The following is a 291-nucleotide window of genomic DNA, read 5'->3' on the forward strand; positions in this document are numbered from 1 at the left end:
GCCGTTGACATTCCCATGGAGCTGCTGAGGAGCCAAGATCCCTAACTGCCAGCACCAGCGAGCACCATCTCCCGAGTGGATAAATACTCAAACCCCTCCTTTGCAAGGTGGCATCAGCATCTGAACCAGAGCATCAGGTACATGGAAGATGTCCACAAGCACGGCTGGGCTTGGAGGGAGAGGTCAGGCCAAGGCAGAGCCGCTTTGTGTCCTGCTTCGGCCTGCAGTCCGGGTTGGAATTCCACGTTTTGGAGCCCTGGGGAAGCCGAGGGGGCCTGGAGCCCGTAGGGC

Source organism: Nestor notabilis, unplaced genomic scaffold, assembly GCF_000696875.1.
Source record: "Nestor notabilis isolate BGI_N333 unplaced genomic scaffold, ASM69687v1 scaffold27206, whole genome shotgun sequence".
Taxonomy (NCBI): domain Eukaryota; kingdom Metazoa; phylum Chordata; class Aves; order Psittaciformes; family Psittacidae; genus Nestor; species Nestor notabilis.